The sequence below is a fragment of the Hemitrygon akajei genome, chromosome 4, assembly GCF_048418815.1.
Source record: "Hemitrygon akajei chromosome 4, sHemAka1.3, whole genome shotgun sequence".
Taxonomy (NCBI): domain Eukaryota; kingdom Metazoa; phylum Chordata; class Chondrichthyes; order Myliobatiformes; family Dasyatidae; genus Hemitrygon; species Hemitrygon akajei.
The window spans coordinates 66,304,587-66,320,206 of NC_133127.1; the positions used below are offsets into that span (position 1 = coordinate 66,304,587).

Genomic DNA, 15,620 nt, shown 5'->3' on the forward strand with positions numbered 1-15,620 from the left:
CAAAGGAGGCATGAAAACTTGGTCTATATTGCACCTTTCCCTGAAGCACAGACATTTCAGAAACAAGAGTTCATTTTTTCCACAGGATTCATCCAATTAACATCTGGCAGTCAGCCCTGTCAGGTAAATGTAGCCCCAAAACAAAATGTAGCGCAGTAGTGCGTAATCATCGATCGTGATTCAATCCACACCGCTGTGTTTCTACGTTCTCTCTGTGACACGTGGGTTTCCTCCCACATTCCAAAGATGGATGGTTAGAATTAGTCAATTGTGAGCATGCTATTCGGTGACTCTTGCGGGGCTGCCCAACACAATCCTCAGATTATGCTGTCCGGTAATGCAAAACGACACTTTTCACTGTACATGTGAAGAATTAAGCTAATCTTTGTAAAGAAGTTGCCTCCTCTGATTCACCAGGGCCAACACTCCTACACTCAGATTCATCCATGTTCCCCTAAGAAATGGTTGCATAATTTGCACCTGTGGTGCATCATACTGAGAACCGTGAGAATGTGAACATATTAATATAGAACACTGCACTGACATTGAGATCATAATTTATTCCCCAACATTGACACCCGTACTTTTCTAGTTCAATCTTTGTTAAATAGGATTATCTTTAAAAATGTGTTGTGTTAAAATGTTTTAAATAGTCAATGAGATCACACTGCAATAGAAAGCAAGCATCAGGTCTCACAAGAATGCTAAAAAAATGATCAAAACAAACTTTTTTTTTTAAACTGGTTCTGCCAAAAGTCATTGGAAGAGCAATTGGTTCTTGATTATGAGTCTGGCAAGTTAAAATCTATATCATTCAATGCAGCTGCTGTGCCTTCTGGCATCATTTCTGCAGCACGGAGGATTAATGCTGGATTGGGTCTTAAGGCAGAGAATAATATACTATCTTAGGTTGCTTCAGAATTTACAAAACTTCATCAGTCTTAATAAGCAATTTCTGACAGCAAATAGCAAGATACCTGTACTTAAAAAAAACAAATACTCTCAGATATGGGATATACATGTAACACAATGGTACAACTGCCTCACAACCTCAGCAGCCTGGAATAGCTTCTGAACTCCAATGCTGTCTGTTCAGAGTTTGCAAGTTCACCTTGTAACTGCATGGATTTTTCCCCAGAGTGCTCCAGTTTCCTCCCACAAGCCTAAGAATGACACCTCATATTCAGCTTGGATCCTGAATTTTCTGATCTCAGTAAATTCACTCACCATGTGCTTTTGCCCACTCTCACCAATCCATCCAGGGTCTCTCCTACTGTTCAACTTTTTCATCTTTCCCCCATCATTTCCTAGAATTATCACCTTCTCCCACCTAGTTCAATTGGCCTAACAGCTTTCCATTATTTGTTTCCACTTATCACCTACAACTTCTGTCTCTACCTTACCCCTCCCAACCCGGCTCCATCTGTCCATCATCCCCCTCCCCCCATAGTTCCACCTACCAGCTTCTGTCTCACCCCTTCCTTTCACTTCTATATCCCAGCCATCTTCCCTCCACACAGTCCTGCCATAGGGTCTCAACCCTACATATTTACCATCCCTTTGCCTCTACAAATCCTGTTTGACCCGGAGTTATTCAGCAGTTTTTTTTTGCTCCAGGTTATAACATCTTAGCTCTGCACAAATGTGCCAGTTAGTAGGTTGATTGTCTCCTGTACATTATTCTGGGGAAGTTTTGATTGAGATGTACAAGAGAATATGTTACAGAAGAAAATATGGGAGAAGAGATTAATGGTATTGCTGAGAGCTGGTATTGACGACAGGCTGGAAGTACTTTTACGTTAAAGGAAAATACAAAAAATTATAATTAAATGGTTAAAGATTATACAGAGCCTAAAGACAAGGAACAGTCATTTTAATACCCTTAAATATCACCTGATTATACTTCAGGATAAATTGTAAAAGCTCTCTTTGTTTCTGCCATACTTTGAAATTTGACTGTGGTTAGCCACAAAGATCAAGTTGTTCCTATTTTAATATCAATTTGACTAAAAAACTCAAAAATATTCAGTCTTTGATAAAAATTATAAACTACAAACATAAGGGGCTATATTTACAGCTTCCTTCGGGCAGCTGTCAAACACTAGTAACATCAAGGTCAGGTGAAATACACTTCGGATAACACAGACACCATGGAGCCAGTACATTCATTAGAAGTCTACCTGTGTAGAAACAATACCACCGTTGTTAGGATTTAGTCATGAAATTTGTACATGGACTTGTGCATACAATATTAGTTTGCAATGTAAATACTGTTTCCATCCTTCACAGTGGCTTCAGGAAGGGGAAGTCAAGGGATCATACACCAGTCCTCATTGAGCAATCAGAAGTGGAAAGGGTGTTTAGTTTCAAGTTCCTGGGTGTCAACATCTCTGAGGATCTATCCTGGGCTCAACATATTGATGCAATTACAAAGCAGGCACGACAGCAGCTATATTTCATTAGGAGTTTGAGGAGAACTGGTATGTCATCAAAGACACTTGCAAATTTCTATAAAAGTACTGTGGAGAGCATTCTAAGTTGTTGTATCGGCATCTAGTATGGAGGCGCACTGCACAGGATTGGAAAAAGCTGCAGAAAGTTGTAAATTTTGCCAGCTCCATCATGGGCACGAGCCTCCCCAGCACCAAGGTTACCTTCAAAAGCTGATGCCTCAAAAAGATGGCATCCATCATCAAGGACTCCATCACTCAGCTTATGCCCTCTTCTTATTGCCAAAATTGAGGAGCTACAGGAGCCTGATAACATACACTCTAGCTTTCAGGAACAGGTTCTTCCCCTCCACCATCAGATTTCTGAATGGACAATGAAACTCCCATGAACACCAGCTCAGTATTTTTTCCTCTCTTCTTCTACTACTTACTTAATTTAATTTATTTAATATAGTATATACTTACTGCAATTTGTAGTTTTTATTATTACGTTACTGCAAAATAACAAACTTCATAACATACTGTATGCAAGTGATAGTAAATCTGACTGATTCTGGCTGTGTTAGCATTAACATGAAGTAGACCAGTAGATAGTAAATCCATAACAGTTTTCAGCAATGAAACTTGATAGCATATAACAGCATAGAAAACAATCTGTACATCCACTCTTACTGATACAGACTGCCCTTGGGTAATGAGTAGTGGTTCTGTTTATCCAGATGTCTATAAGGAATTTTTAGTTCATGTTGGAAAACACACAGGATTCACTCAATATAGTAAATATACTTCCACAGTACTGTAATGGGCCACTCTTCTGGCAAGATGGCAGTGCACTCGGACGTAGCGGCCTCTCTGGGGCCAACCAAAGGTGGCTTGTCCTTTTTACGATCACGAGACACTGCTGGACATGGTGCAGACTGTGTTGCTGCCTACTTTAGAAGGGTGCCAGAGACAGTGCGCAAAGGAGGTGTGCAGTCTTAACAGCGAGTGATTGTCTCGGATGTTTTTCTTCCGAATGTAAGTTCCTGTCGGACAGCAAAGGAGCTGCATGGCCTCAGTTGTAGCACAGACTAGGCCTTATGCTGCAAGCTTGCCTGTTGCAGCCACCTGGAAGGGGAAATGCTGGAGACAGTGTGCCATGGTATCCATGCTGGATTGGGGGCTGGCCCCACCCATTGGTCTGCCCTCCAGTACTCACTCAGTGGAAGACAATCTGAATTACATGCATGCATGTGTGCATACGTTCACTTGCGGTCTGGTAAGGGCTTGTTCTTGCCAACGATATCAATGCATCAGCAATTTACAGGACATGTCACTCAGGGGCTGGGGCTATATTAGATTTTTTTTGTGACTGTATATTTACTGCTAACTTATATGTTGTATATGTGCCTTGTGCTGTGTATGATTGTTGGTACTGTGTTTTGCACCTTGGCCTATTGGAGTATAAAAGTATAAATTTTGCTGTGTAACCAAAACTATACAGTCAGTTTTGAAACTTGCTATTTGATATGCATGTACTCAATTTAGTAGGAGAATGAAATCTTAAGAATGTAGAAGACAATGGTGTGTTAATGAGAGGTAGCTAAGAGATGTAGATTAGAACATGATTAAGTCAATTGGTAGAAACAATGGTGGCAAGATGTACGTGTGGTACGTGTGATACGCAACTATAGACCGATTACATATGCTAATGCAACTGGACCAGGAGATTGTCCGAGGATCGGTGGGCAATCAGCGACTAGCTCAATGACTGTCTCAGCTTTGATTTGCAAATTAAAGTTTAACCCTTCTTGAAGAATCTTCTGCGTCTCTTGGTCATTTGTGGGGCACGAGAAACCACGACAGGCCCCAGAGGAAAGCTGTTTCGGTAGGCTATATTTATAGGTATTTGTGTACAGCTGAATGACAATTAAACTTAAATTTTAACGTGAACTATTAAAGCACATAAAATGAAAATAAAGTATAATTATTGCAAGTGGAATGAGGAAACTAGTTATGCCATTCATAGGAACAATGGACTTTAAAATTTAACAATATTATGGGAGCTTGTTTGTATGTAGGGACATCCATAAGTCAGGTGGTCATAACCCAGGGACAGCCTGTACTGAGAAACAGCTTGCTAGGTCTATGAAAATAGCCACCTGCAATAAGCAAGGATGACATAAGTGGTGGAAAATGTTAATTATTCATTCACACTGAAATTGTCTGCTTCCAAGATTTCCACTTCCAAGCAATAAAGGCTAGATGCATTTTTAGTAGAGGTTACATGGCTGATGGTGCTTGTGATTGAGGAAGAGGTCTGATGCTTCATGAATGTAAACAAATTGGGTTGATAGATCAACAATAGATCATTGTTGTTCGTCACCTATATCAAAGATCTGGATGATAATTTGGTAAAACTGGATCAGCATATTTGCAGATGACACCAATCACATTCAGATTTAATATCACCAGCATATGTCATAAAATTTGTGATTCTGCAGCAGCAGTACAATGCAATACATAATTATAGAGAAAAACAAATTACAGTAAATATACTGTATATACAATAGTTAAATTAAATTAGTACAAAAATAAAAAAAAAGTTTTGAGGTAATATTCATGGGTTCAATGTCCATTCAGAAATCGGATGGCAAAGAAGCTGTTCCTGAATCAGTGAGTGTGTGCCTTCAGGCTTCTGTATCTCCTTCCTGATGGTAACAATGAGAACCATGCATGTCCTGGGTGACAGGGGCTCTTAATGATGGATGCCACCTTTTTGGGGCGTCGCTCCTTGAAGATGTCCTGGATACTACAAAGTCTAGTGCACACGATGGAGCTGACTGAGTTTACGATTCTCTGCAACTTATTTCAATCCTGTGCAGTGGCCCTACCCCCATAATCAGGCAGTGATGCAGCTAGTTAGAATGTTCTCCACAGTATATCTGTAGAAATTTGTAATTGTCCTTGGTGACATACCAAGATTAGGTGTGTAGTAGACAGTGAAAAAGATTATCAAAGTCTGCAGTGGGATCTGGACCAGCTAGAAAAATGGGATGAAAAATATCAGATGGAATTTAATGCAGACAAGTGTGAGATGCTGCACTTTGGGAGGACCAATCAGAGTAGGTCTTACATGGTGAGCGGTAGGGCATGGAGGAGAGCCATAGAACACAGGGATCTGGGGATACAGATCCCCAATTCCTGGAAATGGCATCACAGGTAGATCAGGTCGTAAAAAAAGCTTTTGGCACATGGCCTTTTGTAGATCAAAGTACAGGAGTTGGGACATTATGTTGAAGTTGTATAAGATGCTGGTATGGCCTAATTTGGAGTATTGTGTGCAGTTTTGGTCACCTACCTACAGGGCACATTTTCTTTTTATTTCAGATTTTAAGCATCTGCAATTATTTGATTAGAACTGGCTGCTTAATTTCTTATACAGTAACAGTTTAACATTACAAAATAAGAATGAAAAAGTGAAAATGCACAATAGATCAGCCAGCTCTTTGAAAACAGACATTTTAAATCAGAATAGTTCTGATGAAGAGTCATTAATCTAAAATGTTAAGTCTGTTTCGCTATCCATACATAACCTCTGACCAGGTTGTGTATTTCCAGAGCAACACACACAAAACACTGGAGGAACTCAGCAAGTCAGGCAATCTGTGGAAATAAATAAACTGTCAACATTTCAGGCCGAGACCCTTCATCAGGACTGAAAAGGAAGAGGGAAGATGCCAGAATAAGGTGGTGGGGGAGGGGATGGACAAGCTACAAGGTGATAGGTGAAGCCAAGTGGGTGGGGGAGGGGTGATGAATTAAGAAGATGAGAGGGATAGGTGGAAAAGGCAAAGGGCTGAAGAAGAAATCTGATAAGAGAGGAGACTGGACCATGGGAGAAAAGGAAGGAGCAGGGGCACTGTGGGGGGGGGGGGGGGGGGAAGGTGATAGGCAAGTAAGAAGAAGAGGTAAGAGGCCAGAGAGGGGAATTGAAGAAGAGGGAAGGGGCAGGGAAAAAATTACCAGAAGGTGGAGAAATCCATACTCACTGCATCAGGCAGGAAGCTGCCTAGACAGAATATGAGGTGTTGCTCCTCCAACCTGAGAGTGGCTTCATTGTGGAAGAAAAGGAGGCCATGGACTGACGTGTTGAAATGGGAATGGAGATAGAATTAAAATGGCTGTCCACTGAGAAATTCTGCTTTTTGTGGGTGGAGTGGAGGTGCTCGACAAAACGGTCCCCCAATCTATATCTGGTTTCACCAATGCCGAGGAGGCCACATCAGGCACCCTGGATACAGTAGATGACCCCAACAGATTCACAGGTGAAGCACTGCCTCATCTGAAAGTTCTATTTGGGGCTCTGAATGGAGGCGAGGGAGGAGGTGAATGGGGAGGTATAGTATTTCTGCAGTTTGCAAGGATAAGTGCCAGGAGGAAGATTAGTAGGGAGGGGGCAAATAGACAAGGGAATCACAGACCAAGTGAACCCTGTGGAAAGTGGAGAGTGGGGGGAGGAGAGGTAAAGGTATCTTTGGTGGTAGGATCTTACTGAAGATGGTGTGAGTTGTGGAGAATGATGTGTTATATGGGAAGCCTTGTGGGGTGGGAGATGAGGACAAGAGGAACTCTATCCCTGTTGAGGTGGTAAGAAAATGAGGTGAGCACCGATATCCGGGAAATGGAGGAGATGCAGATGAGAGCAGCATCAATGGTGCAGGAAGGGAATCCCTGTTCATTGAAGGAGGACACTTCTGATGTGCTGGAAAGGAAAGCCTCATCCCAGAAACAGACAAAGGATTTGAGAAAAGGTAATGGCATCTTTACAGGGGACAGGGTACTGTGTTTCACTTCAGATTTCTAGCACCTCTGCAACTATGAAGCATATTTCAATGTAATAAAATAGTCCAAAACTGAACACAAAAGCTTTGTCAGAGAAAGAAAAAGCAAGGTTATGAAGTAAATTTTAGAACAGATGATAGATTTAGAGAGTGTATATTTAAGAAGAGGATGCAGTGACATTTAGGGAAGAGAATTCCAAAGCTAAAATCACAGATAAGTAGGTGGGAAGAATTCTTGGAAGGTTCCAGGTTTGGTACGCTACTAGGAAAAAGAGATGCAAGGAAGGAACTAAAATACAAAAATGAGAACTTTAAAAGTTCAATGCATAGGAATAACCAGATGCCATACTTTCATCTTAAACTGGTGGATTGCTCTGGTAATGCTCATACTAAATAGGAGGATATCTTGTTTTGAATACAAGCTACAAAACTTGTAATGCATATATATCCAAGGCTACTGATTTGACGGTGATTAATAATTCAAATTAAACTTTTAAATACTGTGAAGTTTTAAATTATACTTTCAGGCTAAATCTCAATTTCCAGAAAATCACTCTCACAAACACTTTCTTCTCTGTCTCTCCAAATTTTTGGGTTTGATTTCAGAATTTCAGACTGACAGCTTTTTAATTAGAACTATTCTGACCGGAAATGCCTGCTTTCACAGAGGTGCCTAATCAATTGATTTTGAGAAGTGGAGAAGTCTACCATGCATCAATCATATTGTTGCATCACTGGTTAAATAATGTATGAAGAGTATGAAATATAATTCTGAATTTATGATAGCTGCTGGCAATTGATTGTACACATTCTGTTGTATGCTTGCACTGAATCTCAACACACAGAGAAGGCTGAAGCAAGATTTCAAAGGTGAGCTGCAGACACACAATTGAGTTTTTAAAACATTGTGCAAGTGGTCAGAGAATTAACAAGTTATTCACAACCATCAGAGAGAAAGGTAACTTCTGAAAAAAATATTTGTCATTGATTTTCTGTCCTTTGGTTTATAATTTTGATGGAAATGCATTCATAAAACATGGAATAAAAATAGGAAAAGCAACTCATCAGGTTCCCAGCTTTGACAGGTCATACATCATCCATTCTATTCTGGTATTCACTTATAATCAATTAAATGCCTGTGGGGAAAATCTGAATAATTATTTCTCAGTTCCCAAAAATACCATAGCAATTCCACAGTATCTCCTACCCTCTTCAAATAACATCATGCGATGTAAAAATGCACCTGCCAGGGGAGGACCCAACTCCCAGAATGTCAGAATCATGTTAATTTAAAAATAAAAGGCTGTAGCGCAAGTTTTATGCACAAGTTCACATTATCTATTCGGTGTAAAACAAATAATTTATTCAAATCAATAACCTTAACTAAAAAAAGCAATAACAGGAGATAAAATATGAGGATAAACTAACCAACAATAATGGATTGCATAATTTTTTTTAGATAGATACCTTATTGTTCCCAAAGGAAATTAATGTTACAGTAGCATTGCAAGTGTACAGATGTAAATATTAGAAGTAGAAATAATCAAGAATAAGTTACCACAGTCTAATGGGGGGGGGGGGGGGGGGGGAGAGGGGGAGAGGGTTTAATCACTTCCCTGGCTACAGGTTGACTCATTATAGAGCCTAATGGCCAAGGGCAAGAATGACCTCATACAGCATTCTTTGGAACAGTGCTTCTCTGGTCAGCCAGGATGGCATACAGAGTGAGAGAAACATTGTCCAGAATTGCCAAGATTTTCTTTAGGGTACTTTGTTCTACCACAGCCTCCAGTGTATCCAGTTTGACTCCTATAACAGAGCCAGCTTTTCTAATCAGTTTATTGACCCTGTTGGTATCACCCTTGTTACACCAGTGATAACAGACTGGTAGAACATTTGAAGGAGCGGCCTGCATGCTCCAAAGGACCTCAGTCTCCTCAGGAAGCAGAGGTGACTCTGACCCTTCTTGTACACAGCCTTTGTGTTGGTGCTCCACTCAAGTCTGTCATCCAGGTCCACCCCCAGGTACTTGTAGGTCCTCACCACATCCATGTCCTCACCATTAATGGTAACAGGAAGCAGTGCTGGCTTAGTCTTCCTAAAGTCCACCATTATATCCTGTGTCTTACTGATGTTGAACTGCAGATGATTCAGCTTGCACCATTGACAAAGTCCTTCACCAGGGCCCTGTATTTATCTTCCCATCCTCCCTTTATACACCCAACTATTAATACATAAAGGATGAGAGAGATGCAAGATTGGATATTAGATTGCTGGAAAATGATGTCAGAGAAGTAGTAATGAGGATCAAAGAAATGCCTAAAAAACTGAGTGGGTATTCTGTGCCAGTCTTCACAGCCGAAGACACCAGTAATTTGACAGACATTTCAGACTGTCAGGGGAAAGAGGCAAATGGAGTGGCTGTTATTAAGGAGAAGGTACTGAAGAAGCTGAAAGGCTTGAATGTGGATAATCACCAGGGCAAGGTGGACTACATGCCAGAGTCCTGAAAGAGGTAGTTGAAATCACTGGAGTCAGGGAGGGTACAAATATAAAACACCAGTTTACGAAGGGAAGAAAAGACAGGAAAATTATAGATTCAGATTTATTTATCACATGTACATACATTGAATCATACAGTGAAATGTGTTGTTTTGCATTAACAAACAACACACCCAAGGATGTGCTGGGGACAGCCTTTAAGTGTCGACATGCAATCCAGCAACAACATAGCACGCACACCATGCTCTGCAAGGAAAATACAGAAAACAACAAAAACATTATCTTATGGTCTTACTCAGTTTGAAAATTTAAGGTCCTGTATTAACTGGCCAAAAAAACACATATAACAAATTATAACTTAATAAAAGCACCCACACGATGTACGTGAATTTCAAAAGGCTGATAACCAAGCAAACATTTTTAGCATACACTGAAAATGAAGACAAAATGTAAATGTTCTGGCCTCTAGGGGTGCTGTTCATTTTGAATGAACATCACTTCCTATTTGTAAACTGTTTGTACATCAATTACTGAGCGGTTCAATTTGGATTTTGACTTGAAGTATACAATAGAAAGACATCCACTCCATCCACTCTTCATTTGCCCTTGAAACAGCAATATCAGAGAGTCTTAAGCTTTCTTAATATTGGTAAACATCTAGATGTACTTTGAAGGAAGTATTATGTTTATCATTTATCATTATAAGGCTATTGTTGTGCCAGGAGTTCACCTCATTTCTCTGTAATTTCTTTTACTCCACTGTAATACAAATACATTTAACTTTAGTTTCTCCCTCTCAAACTGCAGGGTAAATTCTATCATATTATGATCGGTCTCCTAAAGTTTCCTTTACCTTAAGCTTCCTAATCAAGTGTGGTTCATTACACAACTCCCAATCCAGAATAGATGATCCCCTAGTGGGCTCAACTACAAGCTACTCTAAAAAGCCATCTTGTAGGCATTCTACAAATTCTCTCTCGGGATCCAGCACCAACCTGATCTTCACAATCTACCTCCATACTGAAAACCCCATGACCACTGTAACTTTGTCCTTTCGACAAGACTTTCCTATCTCCTGTTATGATTTATAGCCCACATCCTGGTTAATGTTTGGAGACTCGTACATAACTCACATCAGGGTCTTTTTACCTTTGAAGTTCCTTAACTCTACTGATATGGATTCTACATCTTGTGATTGTTTGTCACTCCTTTGTAAGGATTGAAGTTCATTTTTTTTAAACCAACAGAGCCATATCAGCTCCTCTGCATACTTGTCTGTCCTTTCAACACAATGTGTATCCCTGGATGTTAATTCCCAACTATAATCTTTCAGCCACAACTCAGTGATGCCCGCAATGTCATACTGCCAATCTCTAACTTCGCTACAAGATCATAAGACCATATAATATAGGAGCAGAATTAAAACATTTGGCCCATTGAGTCTGCTCCAACATTTCATCAAGGCTGTTCCATTTTTTCTCTCAGCCCCAATCTTCTGCCATCCCTGACCAATCAAGAGTCTATCAACTTCTGTCTTAAGTATACATAAAGACTTAGCCTCCACAGCTGCTTGCGGCAACAAATTTCACAGATTCACCACTCTCTGGCTAAAGAAATTCCTCCTCATCTCCATTCTAAAATGACATCCCTCTATTTTGAGACTGATCTTAGACACTCCCACCATAGGAAACATTCTTTCCACATGCACTCTGTCAAGGCCTTTCACTGTTCAGGAGGTTTCCCTATCATCTAAGCAATTCTGTAAACTGCATGCATTCAAATATAATACCTTCAGTCCTGTATGCAACACCCTTTTCAATTCTGTCCCCCCTTTTACAGTGCAACTCATCCCACTGATTACAATTTTTCCTTATCATCTACCTGTCCCTCCTGACAATCTCACTACACACTGCTTCTGCTTGTAAACCAACAGCCCTATTCCTCAGCCCTTTCACTCCAGTTCCCATCCCCTTGCGAAATCAGATTAAACCCTCCCCAACTGCTTGAACAAACCTGCCTGCAAGGATATTGGACCACTTGTGTTCAGGTACTACTGATTTAGCAGTGGCTCTGATTATACAAATTAAACATTTTGAATCACTTTTGTGAACCGAACATGTTTATTTGAACTTAATAATTCAAGTTATTATCCTTGACTGCATTTTCCTTCAGGAATAGTTTCTCACCAACGCCTTAAGAATCCAAACTACAATGTTGAAATCCCAGGACATTGATGATTTGCAGCCTCTTCAAGTTCCTCTGTTGCAGTAGCTTAGGAACGGTGCAACTCAACTATAGTTGATAACACCACACCATGATCCTCATCCCATCCCACAAGAACTGAAGCACCAACACCCCTAAGCTGTTCTCCTGCTATGTTTACTGCCATCAACCTTTCTTCTTGTAGTATCTACCTCACTTCGTTATCCTCTTCTGCCCTCATTCCTTTCCTATTACCACTTGATCCAATTATTTCCTTACTTTAACTGATGACTGTACTTGGTTTGAGATAACAAGATTTAGAAACCTTAAAATCTCCAACTCTCGCAACATTTGATTTAATATTGGGAATAGATTTTGTAAATTTGTCATTTTACTCAGCTTTAGAAGTATATGGAATTCTCAGGGAAACTTGCCAGGGAAAATCATTTGGCTTTTGTATACTCCTAATGATTTTATATGATTTCTATTACCGTAGATTCCGGACTACAGAGCGCACCTGATTAAAAGCCGCTGGCTCTAATTTTAGAAATAAAATCAATTTTTTACTTGTACAGGCCGCACCGGATTTTAGGCCGCACCGGATTTTCGGCCGCAGGTGTCCCACGTTGTAATATGAGATATTTACACAGAAAGATATTACACGTGAGGATTTTTTAACTTTTAATTAAATCCATATGGTAACATAAACAAATACATATTGCAAATGCTTTTTTTCGAACCGTGCCTGTAACGCGGCTACTTTTAAATATACGTTGCGTATACTTCTTTACTGAACAACATTCCAATATCTCCTAATGACTGGTAAAAAATATATATACTGCAGCCTACCAGGAAAAGTTATTGATCGCCTTTAACTTAAAAGCAGCGTTTTCGCTCAGCCGCTCGCCCCCCTCCTTCCCGTTTATCGCAAACCGGTATCCCACAAGACGCGGCGAAACCGGGTGTGATGTCATAGCATCCCGCGATGTAGTACAGAAAACAAATATAGTTAAAACAGTTCTAACTTTAACTAACAAATGAATTACTAAGCGAAAATATTATAAACTAAATAACTGCCATAAAGGCAGCACAATGCTTTTCTTCGAGTGTTTTCCATGTTGATGAGGGTGAGTACAAATGACTGATTTACAATAATTTAATTGTGAAAGTGCGCTTGATTTATCGTACAATTTCATTGGACCTCTGTGAACTACTCATCAATTTTATTGGTCTACTGTTACGAGGCAAAATGTTTTTGGCGGCATGAAAAAAAAACCATGTATTAGCCGCTCCGTATTAAAGGCCGCAGAGTTCAAAGCTGTTCAAAATGTGGGAAAAAAGTAGCGGCTTAAAATCCGGAATCTACGGTATATGTTCCAAATCTAAACATTTACTTTCAAATTGACTAAGCACATTTCATAGTGCATAGTACCTAATTACCTTCAGCTTAAATGAAATTCCACGACCACAGATTGTAAATAGGTTTGAATTAGGGTTCCAGTGTTATGGTTAGCAGCGATTAACGATCCTGCAAGTCTAAAGCTTTCTAAAGGATTTGTAGATTTATGTTTATCTCTTCTTGTAAGTATTCCAATACATTAAAGATCTCATGAAACAGCAAAGCAAGCAGTATGAATGTCAAAATAAGAACATCTAAGACAAGTTGCATTGTACAGAAGCAACAAATGGATTGTAATTAAGCAAGGTGTATATTTTGAAGTTCGGATTTTATTCATCATACTGGTTTATGGTGCATTATATGACGGTATCTAGCCTTCAAAGAAAACTTCAAAAGAACAAGAAAAAGTCCACCTTTTGCACCCAGATTAGAACTAAAAGCCAAAAGGCATTGCAATCATTAAAAGTGTCTTTGTGGATTTTTCAAACAAGCCACAAAGCTTAACTACTGCAATCTGAACTCATGACACAAACCTAATAAAGTACATGTATCACTGCATTTAATGTTTTGTGTCAGTCACAGGACACAATCTTTCATCTTTCTTTCTGCCTTTCCTCTCTCCATCTTCTCTTTTCTTTTCCCATTCTGCTTGTAAATTGTTTTACATTTGAATTCACTGGTAAATACTTTCCAGCGTACCTTTTAATGTAAAATATCTATACTATTTTTTCAGTAGGAAAAGCTACACAAAGTCTGCCAGCAGAATCTTATTAGTACATTATCATTACGTAAAGGTCAGCTATTTCCAAGGCAGAAAGTTCTTGATCTTGCCAGTGATATCAGGGAACAGCAGCAAAGAGAAAAATCAAAATATCTTTATGTATTCATTGCAACACATTAAAAAGATAATTGAATGGTACTAATATGAATAACCTAATTTCTTCCTCTTTCTCTCACTTTCAGCCCTATAACAAAGCACTTAAAACATTTTCTTTAATTGTTAAAGAATAAAATGCAGACCTTGAACCACTAATGGCTAGAAGCTAGCAAGGGCTGTCATCCCAAGGATATAACGTTAGAATCATTCTGGAACTATTGTTAGACACACAGCTGTGCTTCTCCAATTTCTCAGTTCAGGGTGAGAACAAAATTAACCAACATCCTGAAAGTCCCTTTCCACACTATTTGCATACAGGTCCTGCAAAGAGTATGTGAAGATGAAACTACTCCCTGGATCTGTCTAGATCTAGTGAAACTGATAGCCAATCAGCAGAAGGTTCATTCATATGCTGTTCACAGAACAGACCATACAGTCAATGGATGATGGCTTATTAATTAATATGCAGATTAATGCAAACTAAACTCTTGGAATATTTTATGCCTTATGTCATTGAATGCAAGCCTGCTGGCAGATTGTCCAATGTTCAGTGGCATGCAAGGATTTGTCTTTGAAGGCACCCTGACCCTAACAGAACTGTAGAGGCCAGTCATTAGTTCTTTTGGCTGGCTAGACCATCTTACCACACTGCCCAGTTCCTGTGTGTAATGCTCCATATTTATCAGAATTGAGAAGAGTGGGAGTTGAGGAAGTGCAGGCTGAGTAAAGATGGTAAGAATTAGATATTGAAAGTCGTCTTTTTTCCCCAGACAACTTGCTCAGGTATCTGCATTGCACTTATATGCCAAGAATAATCTCACCAGTTCTCATGTTACCAAGCAGTTTAGCAGAATGTTTTTCTGCCTTGTGGTGAATTATGACATATTACCTTCTCCAGCAAGCATCTACTACCCACAGTGTGCTTTGAGAAAGATGAACCCCATAGAACTACTCTTCTATTGGACAAATCCCAAATTATCTTCTATTTGTGTGCAGTCAAGTTGACCTGATGCATTTACGAAGTGTAGGCTGCATTTAAGTACTAGTGGTGAGATGAATGGTGGTAACATCTATTTCATGCTGTGACTAAGTTCATTGTGTCCATTAAAAATGAAAGCAGGATACATGAATTTCTAACACTATAAATGTATGATAATTAAGTTAAATTAGATAAGTATAATGTATTACAAAGAGAATATGATCAACACAGAAATAGCAAAACTTCAAAATGAACATAATTTGAAAATATGACACTAAACATCACCAATCAATGCACAGCAATGACCAACCCACGTTGAACAGTGATCAATACAGAACAGCAATCAACAACAGCAGGATATTTAGGTGGATAAATAGCTAAAGCAATA

General features: G+C 39.5%; 1 protein-coding gene across 1 annotated transcript in view; it reads right to left on the bottom strand.

Moving 5' to 3' along the window:
- The window catches only part of rnf150a (ring finger protein 150a), a 105,031-nt gene that overhangs the window by 9,692 nt on the left and 79,719 nt on the right, over window positions 1-15,620 (bottom strand). The window lies entirely within an intron of this gene.